This window comes from Camelus dromedarius, chromosome 5 (genome assembly GCF_036321535.1).
Source record: "Camelus dromedarius isolate mCamDro1 chromosome 5, mCamDro1.pat, whole genome shotgun sequence".
Taxonomy (NCBI): domain Eukaryota; kingdom Metazoa; phylum Chordata; class Mammalia; order Artiodactyla; family Camelidae; genus Camelus; species Camelus dromedarius.
Genome location: NC_087440.1, coordinates 64,087,809 through 64,101,157, shown reverse-complemented (window position 1 = coordinate 64,101,157; position 13,349 = coordinate 64,087,809). Strand labels below are relative to the sequence as shown.

Below are 13,349 nucleotides of genomic sequence, written 5' to 3'. Positions count from 1 at the left end.
GCAACAAATTGTTTCCCTCCACTGACTTTCACTATTATTTCAGAGACAAAAACTTTACCTCAAAAAATTTACAATTATTCATCAATGACTCAGTCTGTGACATCCAATTCACACAATTCCTATAAAATTGCTCAAATTACTGATAATCACACAATCTATTTAAAATATATTTACTAAAACACAATGCAGTTCATTGCTAGTCCATGTAAATGTCATAAACCAGGTTTGTATTTTTTCTATCTCTTATCTGTGGATAGCATTTATGGAGTGCTTAATATACACCAGGTATTATGCTAATCATTCTTGATACATTATCTCAATTCTCAAAATAAGGTTCTGAAGGGAATCAGAATATTCTACCCCAAAATGTGACACTGTAAGGATTATTCTGCGCTAAAGGCAATTAAGAAACAGCACACAGAAAACAAAACAAAACAAAACAAAACAAAACAAAACAAAACAAAACAAAACCCTCTCTGCCCTTCCCTATCAGGTTCAAAAAGCAGGGCATAAATTTCCCTTTTTAAAGGTAACACAAATTTCCATTTGTAAAGGTACCAGAAAGAGGACTCAAACCGGGGAGTTGACTCTTATCAATGCAGAAGAAACCAACTTAAATCTGCATAACAAACCTTACTAAAATAACCTTTATATTCCTTTAGTTCCCCACTACATATTCACCTTCCCACAATTTTCAACCCCTAAAAGCCTCTTTTCGTTTATCTTGTCACTATTCCACAATTTATCACTCAGTCTCTCTGCTTTGGTCTTCTCTTTTCTGAAGGCCTCCATATGCATACATAATAAACCATTTCTCCTGTTAATCTGTCTTTTGTCAGTTTAATCTGCAGGGCTGCAGACAGTGAATCCAGAAAAAAAGAGAAAAAGGTTTTTCCTTTCCTACAGCCTTCTTTTTCTTTTTCTTTTGTTTTAAACTGAAATATAGTCAGCTACAGTGTGTCAATTTCTGGTGCAAAGCATAATGTTTCAGTCATACATATACATACATACATTTGTTTTCATATTCTTTTTCATTATAGATTACTACAAGATGTTGAATATAGTTCTTTGTGCTATATAGAATTTATTTATCTGCTTTATATATAGGTTAGTATTTGCAAATCTAGAACTCCCAGTTCATCCCTTCCCACCCCTACCAAACCCCCAACCCTGCCCCAGTAACCGTTAAGTTTGTTTACCATGTCTCTGAGTTTCTCTTTTACAGATAAATTCATTAGTGTCTCCTTTTACCTTTTTAGATTCCACATATGATACATGAATTTTTCTTTCTCTTTCTGGCTTACTTCACTTAGAATGACATCCTCCAGATCAATCCATGTTGCTGCAAATGGCATTATTTTATTCTTTTTATAGCTGAGTAGTATTCCATTATATATATATACCACAGCTTCTTTATCCAGTCATCTGTTGGTGGGCATTTAGGTTATTTCCATGCTTTGGCTATTGTATATAGCGCTGCTATGAACATTGGGGTGCTTATATCTTTTCAAATTTGAGTTCCCTCCAGATATATGCCCAGGAGTGGGATTGCTGGATCATGTAGTAAGTCTATTTCTAGTTTTTTGAGGAATCTCTATACTGTTTTCCATAATGGCTGCACCAAACTGCATTCCCACCAATAGTGTAGGAGGATTCCCTTTTCTCCACACCCTCTCTAGCATTTATCGTTTGTGGACTTTAATGATGGCCATTCTGACTGGTGTGAGGTGATACCTCATTGTCCTATAGCCTTGTGAATCAGGCACTAATACAACCTCCATTCTGCAGAGAAGAAATCAGACTTTCACAGGTTAACCTGCCCAGAGTTACACACAAGTCAAGAAGGTATTTCAGCACAAGTCTGACTCTATAGTCTGGGTACTTAATCAATGCAAGGTTTGTAACTATAATGTCTATCGGTAGGGCCCACAGAAAAGCAAGAAAAAGCCATTAGCAAATTCATCTCTTCATATCTTTGTAAAGAAAGTTAACTGAGAACACTCCCCATCATTAGACACGTGTATGGCCAACACAGGATAAATGGAATTGTTTTGAATCTCAAAAATCTCTCAGGTGACTAGGTTAATTCAGTCTCTGGGATTAAACTCACAAATAAGGCTAAGGCTTAAACAAGTAAATAGTTAAAAAGTGCAAACTGATAACATGCATTTACTATGTGCCATATTAAGCAGTGAGATACTAAAATAAAAAGACACAACCCCAACCCTTAAGGAACTGACAATTTACAGATTCAAAGTTCTTCACTTTCAAGTACAACTTAAACACGAACTCAAAGATGGTCTTCCTAAAAAAGATTTTAATCTTAACAAAAAAAAGTGTTGAACAATGTAAGTCTTAACACAGGCTAAAATACAAAGTAGAAAAATCCAAGTGCTCTGGAGTCAAACGAACTGAATTCAAATTCTTGCTATCACTTAAAATAGGACTGTGGATAAAACAATCTCTCTGAGCCTGTGTTCTCTCACAAAGTTGTTAGTACTTAAAACTGTATACAAAGGATTTGACATATCACATAACACATTAAGTGATGGGCAGAGGATAGAGTTCTGAGTAGGAGTTAGGGGAAAGCAAAAAGTACTGTGATTTCGCCAAATGAACTACTACTCTCACTACAAAATTTAAGTATAAAAGGGTAAGGTATAAAAGAAAAAACTGTCCCTTTAAGATGTCTACAAAATCATCAAATTTCCTTTCAGAAACTCTTAGGTATCTACTGATTACTTTTAAGTGAATCATGATTTTGAAAAATATCTCCAGGTTTCTTGTATAGTCCTGAGATGAATCATGTAAGTCAGTGGTTGAAATCTGGGGTTCATGATCTAATTTCCATGAATTCCTTGATGGTATATGCACAACAGAGTGTGTTGTGTGTTTCAGGGGAAGGACCCAAATGACCGTAAGATTCACAGAAGATTAACAGACAGTTAACTTTACATGTCCAGTATTTATCAAGTGGAATTTATACAGTTTTCAGTGTAAGACAATTTGAAGAAACTCAATAGTTTGGTAATGGAAATATATATTATTAAAATGAATCACACTGAAAAAGAGTATGGCATTATCTGGTAAGTTGACCAGGCCCATATCGTATCATCCAGTAACTTCATTTCCAATAATATACTTTAGAACAGCAATGTTCTGCAATAATGGAAATATTCTATATCTGCATTGTGCAACAACATAGCCACTGGCCATATGTGGCTATCAAGCACTTGAAATGTGGCTAGTGCAACTAAAGAGATGAATTTTTAACTTTAGCTAATTTAAATTTAGTCACATGTGGCTAGTGGCTACTATACTAGGGGCCAGATCCCTAGAGAAACATATACACCATGATAAATAAACATACAGGAAGCTTCACGGTAACATTACTCATAATAACCAAAAACTAGAAACAACTCACAGGTCCACCAACAGTAATACAGTTAAATGAATTGTGGCACATTATTTAAAAAAAAAACAAAAACTTCTCATTCTATGACATTATAAATACACTCCTAAAACTCATTTCCATATTATTTGAGCAATTCTGTGATTCTGCCTCAAACAACTAATAAATTATCTTAATACAACCTAATCTCTAAGGGACTGTTCACACTTACTTCAAAATTAGACCTTTGAGGGCAGTGACTTCATCTAATACTTCTCTATGTCCTGCCCAAAGTCTCCACATTGTAAATATTCAGTATTTACCTCTAATTTTCTGAATAAACTAGTTAGGAAATTTGAGGCAGACAAAAGTGTGCAAAAGTGAATGATCATTACTTGTAGAACAAAAAAACCCCAACATCTGATATATAAATATCATACAGATAATATAACCAATGTAAAGCAAAATTTTAAAAATCTGCTTAAAAATAGCAAGTTTTCTTTCACATTAATTATAATAAAATTATATTCTAAGCTCTAACTGTATTCAAACAATAATATAAAGCTTTCTTAGCAAACCCTGATAAGACTTTGCAGCAACTTCTGTTTAAGCTTTAGAGGGGAAATGGAAAATGTGGGACAGGAAAACTAGATTTCTGGGAGTCCAGAAGCAGGTAACAACAGAGCTAACAAACCAGGCAATGGTGCAATGAAAAGAATACTGAAAAGTTTCTAAGTCTGGTAGAAGAGCTCCAACCCCAGTTCTGCTACTAGGACAAAATTATTCCAACAGCCACCTACATGGTATCTCTGCCTCTGATCTGTGAAGGAGCATAGGTTTTTTGGAGGGGGGGGGGGAGTTAAAAATCTCAAATCCAGCTCTATCTTGACAGAAACTCAGAAAGAAAGAAAAGACAATTTTCTGAAGCTTCCCTTATATCCTAAATATTACACAAAAATAAGTACCTAAATATGGGTACTCTTTAAGTGCAACCAAATCCTAGCACAGCACCCAGTTCAGTTCACTCATAGGAGGCAGTCAATTAATTTAAATGAATGCAATCCAAAGGCAGTTCTGAAGCACAAAAACTATATAAATAGGTCAAATTAAAGTAATGCATTTTATGTGACATCAAACATTTTCTGTGACAATGTAAAACTCTCAAAACATGAAATATATTTCAACACAAATTCTCAATTTTTTCATGTGAAGTTTCTGATACTATTGTGAAGCCAAGTAGTTATAACGTACATTCCCAAAAAGTGTAATTCAAAAGACAAATTAGCTATAACTATAAACGCAACTATAATTTCTAATATTTGGAATAATTAATCAGATATGAGCTGTAAAATACCATAAAACAGTGGGGTGGAGGGAGGAAATACTTATTATTTACTACGTGTCAGAATATTTTGCTCAGTGCCTTCCACACCTTATTTTAGTTTTTCCAATCATCTTCTGAGATGGCCACACATTAAAGATAAGGAAAGTGAGGGCTTGGCTGGGAATTACAGTACAGTATACCTTCCGCTTTAGCCGATCCTAAGCATCTTTCTGCTACATTACTACAATTATTTTCATTTCTAATGCTGACTTTCTGCCCAAAACCAAAGTAGGCAAACTAAGCCCCTAGGCCAAATCAAGCATATCCTGTTTTTGTAAGTAAAATTACTGGAATATAGTCACATTTGTTTGCACTGTAACAGCAGAGTTGAGTACCTGCAACAGAAGTGATATGATCTGCAAAGCTTAAAATATTTACTATCTGGCCTTTTATAGAAATTTGTCAACCACTGCCTTAAAGGATCAAAAATGCCAAGAACCTCAGAAGCCTCAAAACTTCAATGGGGTTTCTGAGACAACTAATTAACCTAAGGAGGAACTTTAAAATTGTACGAGAGAATCTGCTTGAATTTGTATACTAGTTAAATCATATAAGCTCAAATTTATAGAAATGATAAAATTAAACAGCTTGATTATGAAGTTACTGAAACTGTTCTTCAAAATTACACTGTTTTCTGCACCAATTCACATTCCCACTAACACTGTAGGAGGGTTCCTTTTTCTCCACACCTTCTTCAGTGTTTATTAGTAGACTTTTTAACGATGGTCATTCTGACTGGTGTGAAGTGATACCTCACTGCAGTTTTGATTTGCATTTCTGTAATAATTAGCGATACTGACCATCTTTTCACGTGCCTTGTGGCCATCTGGATGTCTTCTTTGGAGATATGTTCTATTTAGGTCTTCTGCCCATTTTTTTGATTGGTTTTTTTTTGTGTGTGTGATATCAAGCTATGTGAGCTATTTGTATACTCTGGAAATTAGTCCCTCGTCTACTGTGTCATTTGCAGATATTTTCTCCCATTCTGTAGATTGTCTTTTCATTTTGTTTATGGTTTCCTTTACTGTGCAAAAGCCTTTAAGTTTAATTAGGTCCCATCCGTTTATTTTTGCTTTTATTCCCATTACTCTAGGAGTTGGTTTGAAAAAAATACTGCTGCAATTTATGTCAGAGAGTGTTCTGCCTGTGTTTTCCTCTAGGAGTTATATAATATCCGGTCTTACACTTGAATCTTTAATCCATTTTGAGTTTGTACATGGTGTTAGAGAATGCTCTAATTTCATTCTTTTACATGTAGCTGTGCATTTATTGAAGAGACTATCTTTTCCCTGTTGTATGGTTTTGCTTCCTTTTTGTAGATTAATTTACCATAAGGTTGTGGGTTTATTTCTGGACTTTCTCTCCTGTTCCATTAACCTATGTGTCTATTTTTGTGCCACTACCACACTATTTTGATTACTGTAACTTTGCAGTATAGTCTGAAGTCAGGGAGAGTGATTTCTCCAGCTCCACTCTTCTTCCTTAAGATGGTTTTGGCCATTCAAGGTCTTTTGCATTTCCATACAAATTTAAAACATTTTTGTTCCAGTTCTGTGAAAAATGTCATTGGTAATTTGATAGGAATTGCACTGAATCTGTATATTGCCTTGGGTAGTATGGCCATTTTAACAATATTGATTTTTCCAATCCAAGGATATGGTGTATCTTTCCATCTGTTTGTGTCATCTTCAATTTCTCTCATCAGTGTCTCATAGTTTTTGGAGTACCAGTTCTTCGCCCTCTTAGGTAGGTTTATTCCTAGGTATTTTATTCTTTTTGATGTGATGGTAAATGGGATTGTTTCCTTAATTTTTTTCCTGATATTTTGCTGTTAGTGTATAGAAATGCAACTCATTTCTGTATATTAATTTTGTATTCTGTAACTTTACTGAATTCACTGATGAGCTCTAGTAGTTTTCTGGTAGCAAACAGTGCTGCCACTATGGAGGACACTATAGAGGTTCCTTAAAAAACTAAAAATAAACTTACCATATAAATCCACTGCTGGGCATATATCCAGAGAAAACTATAATTCAAAAAGACACATTTACCCCAATGTTCATAGCAGCACTATTTACAATAGCCAAGACATGGAAACAACTTAAATGCCCACTGACAGATGACTACATAAAGAAGATGTGGTGTGTGTGTATGTAGGTATGTATGTGTATGTGTATATAGTGGAATATTACTCAGCATAAAAAAGAATGAAATAATGCCATCTGCAGCAACATGGACAGACCTAGAGATTATCATAGCAAGTCAGGGAAAGACAAATATCATATGATATCACTTTATGTGGAATCTAAGAAAAATGATACAAATCTTATTCACAAACCAAAAATAGACCCACAGACATAGAAAACAAACTATGGTTACCACAGGGAAAAGGGTAGGGGAAGGATAAATTAGGAGTTTGGGATTAACAGATACATATTACTATATATAAAATAAGTAAACAACAAGGAGCTACTGTATACACAGAACTAATTCAATTTCTTGTAATAACATAGGAAAGAATCTGAAAAAAATACATGTACGAATACATATAACCGAATCATTTTGCTGTACACCTGAAACTAACATTGTAAATCAACTACATGTCAAAAAAAAACAAAAACAAAAAAACTCTTCTATAGTCTGAACTGATGAAGGAAAAACCTCACAATTTAAAATATTAAAATATATTTAATAACCATGCATCTTTTTACAATGTACCCACGTTTTTCATGAAAGAACATCTTCAGCATAGCTAAACAGAGCCTGGCTTTTCCTTACAAGTACTTTATCTTATATTTCAAGTCATACTTTTTGATTTAATGCAGTCACTGAATACTTTATACTTGGACCATGCCAAATATTCATATGATTACTCAAGGTTCTATAGTTAATTTTCTGGTGTTGAGGAAGAAGCCTGTTTTATTCTGTTGTTGTGAAATTCCCACTGTTTCATTCCACGTAATAATCTCCTAATTAAATATCATCTTCATTCAAAATATACTCCACTATCCAAATACATTTAAACAACTTGCCTAAATTAAGTCATCATAAGGATTGTTTGGTTATAGTGTTACAAATAATATTTCCTTTCTTCATTTAGTAATTTTAAACAAGATCCTCTAGTGGTAAAGTACAGTCTACAAACTCCAGTATAGATCGATCAAGAAAACTTAAGTCCTACCAACATGTAAAATGTACACAACTGTTAACGAATATTGATTCCTCTGACTTTATAAACACTTTGATTCACAAAGTATTATATTGTTTCCTTCTTTATTTTTAAGAAAAATGCTAATGTCAAAGAAAAATAATCCAAAATGATTGGTTTGCAACAACTCAGGAGTTATTCCCAGAAACATGCAAGGCTGCATCAACATTTGAAAACCAGTCAGCGTAATTCACCATATTAACAGATTAAAGGAAAAAATCAACATGATCACCTCAATAGGTGAAGAAAGGTATCTGACAAAATTCAACATCCATTGATGATTTAGAAAACAAAAAACCCTCAGCAACCTCAGAAGGAAACTTCCTTAATCTGATTTAGAGAATCAATAAAATGACCTACATGTAACATATTTTAAAGGTGAAAAACAATGCTTCATGGCAAGGATATTCCCTTTTAACACTCCTATTCAACATCTCACTGGAACTCCTAGCCAGTGCAAAAGGTAAGAAAGAAAAAAAAAAAAAAAAAAAGACATACAGACCAGAAAGAAAGGAACATTTCTTTATTCATAGATGACATGACTGTCTCCTTAGAAAACCTCAAAAAATTTACAGAAAAAAAAAAAAAAAAACTCCTAGAAGTAATAATGAGTTTAGGGGAAAAAAAAAAGACTCAGGACACAAAGTCTATACACAAAAATCAATTATATTTCTACATAGTAGCAATGATCAACTGGAAGCCCAAGTTCTTAAAAGTGATTATTTACAAAAGACTAAAAAATTTAAACACTTAGGTATAGATCTAATAAAACATTTGCAGGATCTATATGTTGAAAACTACAGCACACTCATGAAAGAAATCAAAGACATAAACAAATAGGGAGAAATACCATGTTCAGAGATTGAAAACTCTATCTTGTTAAGATGTCAATTATCAAGTTGATCTATAGATTAAACACAATCTCAATCAAAATCGTAGCAGAAATTTTTTTTTATGTCAACAAGCTGATTTTAAAATTTAAGCAAAAGAACTAAGACAGCTAACACAATTTTGAAAGAATAATAAAGTTGGAGAACTCACATTACCTGGTTTTAAGACTTAATTTTAAAGCTACAGTAACCAAAACACTAATACTGGCAAAAAAAAATAGACAAATAGATCAATGGAACACAAGAGTCTAGAAACAGACCCACATAAATGTAGTCAAACGGTTTTTGACCAAGAGACAAAGGGGATTCAATGGAGAAAGAATCATCTTTTTAACAAATGGTCATTGAACAACTTGACAAATAAATTCAATCTAAACCTCTCTTTACACAAAAATTAACACAAAATGTAACAAAGATCTAAATGTAAAATACAAAATTTTTAGAAGAAAACACAGGAGAAAAATCTTTGTGACTTTGGGTTAAGCAAAGAGTTGTTCTACACAGTATCAAAAGTAAGAGCCATAAGAGAAAATACTGGTACTTTGCACTTCATCAAAATTTAAAACTTCTGTACTTCAAAAGACACTGTTAAGAAGGATGCAAAAGGCAAGCCACAGGCTGGGAGAAAATCTTTGCAAATCACGTATAAAGAACTCTCAAAACCAGACAACAAAATTAAATTTAAAATGGGAAAAGATTTAACAGTTGGCAAATAAGCACAGAAAAGATGCTTATCATTATTATTCATAAGAAAAATGCAAATAAAAACCACAATGAGATACTGCTACAAACCTATTAGAATGACTAAAATTAAAAAGACTCATCATACCAAGTGCTGACGAAGATGTAAAGTAACTTAACACTTATACATTTCTAGTGGGAATACAAAGTGGTTCAGCCTATTTGGACAACAGTTTTACAGTGAAGTTTCCTATGATGCTGCTGTAACAAACTACCATAAACTTAGTGGCTTAAAACAACATAAATTTATTATTTTACAGTCCTGTAGGTTAAATATCCGACACAAGTCTCTCTGGGCTAAAAGCAAGGTGTTGGCAGAGCTACATTCTTTTCTGGGGGTTCTAAAGGTTAATCCATTTCCTGGCTTCTTCCAGCTTCTAGAGAACACAACATTCCTTAGCTCATGTCCCTACTTCTCCACCCTCAAAACAAGGAACTCTGCCATTTCTCTGGTCCTGCTTCCATTGTTACATCTTTCTGACTCTACTAATTCTCTTTCCATTTTAAGGACCTTTGTGATACACTGGGCGCACCTGGATAATCCCAGAATAAACCCCCTAAAGTCAGATGATTAATTCCATCTGCATCTTTAATTCACCTTTGCCATGTAACCTCATTTATTCACAGGTTCCAGGGATCAGAACATCTTTGTGGGCCATTATTCTGCCTACTATAGTTTTTTGGCTTTTTTAAATAAAGTTAAACATACACTTCCCACATGACCTAGAAATTTCACTTCTAGGTGCTTACCTAAAAGAAATGAAGACTAATGTTTCACACAAAAACCTGTTGGCAAGATTTACAACAACTTTATTCATAGTCCAAATAAACAAAAAACTCAAATGTCTTTCAACTGGTGGATGAATAAACAAAAACTGTGATACATCCACACAATGGACTACTACATTCAGCAATAAAACAGAAAGAACTGCTGATACACTCAGCAACATGGATGAACAAGCAAATGTATTATGATCAATGAAACAAACCAGACTCAAGGTTAAATACTGTATGATTCCATTACCTGATATTCTAGAAAAGACAAACTATAAGGAAAGACAGCAACCATTAGCTACCAAGGTTATAGGGTGGGGGAAACAGTTGACTACAAAAGAGTAGCTCAAGGGAATTTCAGGTGGTGGAACTGTTCTGTATCTCGATTTTGGTAGTTGCACAGCTCTACACAATTGTCAAAACAATTGTACAACAAAAATAGTTAATTTTATTTCACATAAATTAAAGTTGAAATCTTTGTGAAAGAAAGAAAATAAACATATTTCTCACTCATCAGATTGGCAGAAATTTAAAAATTTGACAATGCCAACCTGACAATTCCAAGTGTGGACAAGGATGACTCATAAACTACTGACAGGAATGTAAACTGATACAACTTCAGAGGATAATTTGGCTGCAGGTAGTAAAGTTGAACATACACATCAACCTATGGCCCAGCAATTCATTCTAGAGAAAACTTCATACATGTGTTCAAGGAGACACGCACAAGGATGTTCATTATACATTGTTTGAAATACTGAAAAATTGAAAACAACCCTTCAGTAAGGGAATGAATTAACTGTGGTTAGCAGTTATTTAAAAAAGAAAAGGAAAAAAAAATCAACCCTGCTTGGTCCATGTATGATTTTGAGAAGGGTAACTTACTGGTTTATTTAACAATAGTATATAGTGAAAAGAACACTGTACTTGGAATCTGAAGGCAAACATTTTAGCATTTAGTTTCAACTCTGCCACTAACTCGTCTGTCCATAAACCTCACTTTCCTTTTCCTGGAAAATGAAGAGGTTAGGCTATACATACAACTACTAAGGTTATTTCCAACTCAACTAGAATACTGATACATAAAATAGATCAAATTTCTTGGTATGTCTGTGATGAGCTTTTTAGTTAAGATAATAATTCAGAAAGAATATATAAACTCCTAAACTGCAGTAGTACTGACTTGGGTAACCCTCAGGTAAAACTTTTATATCCTTTCACATTTTAACTTTCTAAAACAAGTTAATATTATTAATGAGCCCATCTTATCAAGTTCAGGTCTGTCAGGCAAAAGTCATTCAAATATATGGTAAGGTTTACTTAATTTTATTTTAACAAAGATAAAATGATGAAATGCTTTCCGTATTTTTTGCCTATTTCATCTATAAAGTTCCTACATTATAATTTAATAGCTTCCGCCTGCTACAATAGTTTAAAAAGCCTCTTAAAGCTTGTAATATGCCAAGTCCACAGGGATCTAGTAAAAAAAAAATAGTTCATAATCCAAAAAAGCTTACCTAACAATTTCATTACCACCAATACTTATACTTCAAAGACACCAATAACCAACATGCCATTTGTTACTACTGTAGAATTTAATAGGCTATTAACTTCTGGTATTATCCAAAAACAGTTAGAATACTATCATTAACACATATGACTTTTTAAAAAATTAGAAATATTAACGCCTTTTACCTTGTCAGTAAAATCAAAATTTCAAAATTCTTGTTCTATGGGCTTTCCAAATCCAAATTCTCAACAATTCTAAACGAGTACGGAGATAAAACACACACTATATACTAATTTGAACGCCAGCTGCCAAGAAAAACCTTTCGACTGAAACCTAAATTCTGAACACCTTTCTGTATGTCAAACAACCAAACAGAAGGTGAATTATTATTATTAGAAAGTTACATAATCTGTACCAAAGATTGTTTAAAGCGCCTTTCAATTAAAAGCAGCTTACAACAATTTACGGGCTTCAAAGTTCACCCTGCAAATTTAAACTTATCAGAAACCATGAACGAGATTAGGCTTTTCTTTAAAAATGGTTACAAGGAAGTAGGAACTGTTTGTTTATTTGTTTAAAGAATGCAACGAGAAGCCGAATACCAGGAGCTGAGTCAGGCAGGGGAACGCCGACTACATTCCGACTCCTAAAGGAAAGTGTTCTTCGCCCCACGGATTTCCCGGACCCGTCCTGGAGGGAGTCCTGGGAGTCGCGAACTCGGGGGCCGGGGCGCAGAGAACAGGCGACTCCCTGCAACTCGGGCCGGACGGGCTGGAGCCCCCGCCAAGGCGGGTTGCTCGCCAAGGCAGAGGGAGCGGGCACCGCCAGACAGCGTTCCTCCGGGGGACAAAGGTTGGGCTCACGCCCTCCACGGCCGGCGCAGCTCCCGCTGCCTGGAGCGGCGGGAGAAGCAGCCCGGGTCCCGCCCGGGCCCAGCTCGCGGGGGAGGGGGCGAGCCCCGCCGCCCCTCCCCCGCCCGCTCGCCGGGACCTGTTGATTAAGACCTCCACACCGAGCCGCTGCCGGTCCGCGTCTTACCTCCGCGCCACGGCGGCCGCCGCTCTTCCCGCCCCGGCCGCTCCTAAACACTGCAGGAACAGCAGCTCTCCAGCCGCACTTAAAAAACTGGATAAAGAATCCAGAAACTCGCGATTCCCCACCTCACAATCCTTAGTCCCCGCCCCCGCCCCACCGCCAGTCGCCGCCGTCGCCGCCGCCGCCAGCGACTCCACCTCGAGACCGCGCGAGACCGGCCCCCGCGGCAGCCGCGAGACCGCGCACGCGCCCCCGGGACTCTGGCGCAGCTGGCGCGCCTATCCCAGTCGCTCTTCCGCGCGCCCGCCCGCGATTAGGCGCAGAAGCTGGCGCGGTTCGCCCAATCCCGAGCCGGCGCGGAAAGAGGGCCCGCTCATTGGTCGGCCCTGCTGCTCCCTAGCGGCCGGTCGCGCGCG

The 13,349-nt window shown here is 36.0% G+C and overlaps 1 protein-coding gene across 2 annotated transcripts in view; it reads right to left on the bottom strand.

The window, feature by feature from the left end:
- The window catches only part of PALS1 (protein associated with LIN7 1, MAGUK p55 family member), a 78,468-nt gene extending 65,389 nt beyond the window's left edge, over positions 1 to 13,079 (bottom strand). For both annotated transcript variants that reach the window (XM_031453896.2, XM_031453897.2), the window contains exon 1: positions 12,937 to 13,079. The gene's annotated coding sequence lies outside the window, so the exon portion shown is untranslated. The remainder of the gene's footprint in view (positions 1 to 12,936) is intronic.
- Positions 13,080 to 13,349: the final 270 nt, after the last annotated feature.